The sequence below is a fragment of the Penaeus monodon genome, chromosome 15 (assembly GCF_015228065.2).
Source record: "Penaeus monodon isolate SGIC_2016 chromosome 15, NSTDA_Pmon_1, whole genome shotgun sequence".
NCBI classification, from domain to species: Eukaryota; Metazoa; Arthropoda; class Malacostraca; order Decapoda; family Penaeidae; genus Penaeus; species Penaeus monodon.
The window spans coordinates 43,704,174-43,704,512 of record NC_051400.1 but is presented as its reverse complement, the minus strand read 5'-3'; positions in this window follow the sequence as shown (position 1 = coordinate 43,704,512).

Sequence of the window (339 nt, the reverse complement as noted above, 5' to 3'; positions counted from 1 at the left end):
TTCTTTCTAAAATTCAGCCTTTCCGAACGTATAATTTCATCACCTATACTCCCTACACTAAAGCGATCTCATATTAACCGAACGAGCATAATTACATTCCTTAAAATCTGAGCTTCGAGCTTCATCTCATTATTTACCATTTCATATCTCTTTCGCAATAAACATATTCTTCATAAATTAGATTTCTTCATTCCGCATTTCTCGAATTTTCTTTGCCTTAGGACTCTCCTGCTATGGTTTATTATACACTATGGTTTATTATACACTAACTAGGAATGCCATCTGCTATCTTTGCAATGTATGAATGTTTTCTTATTCGTGAGAAGGGACACTTAAAAC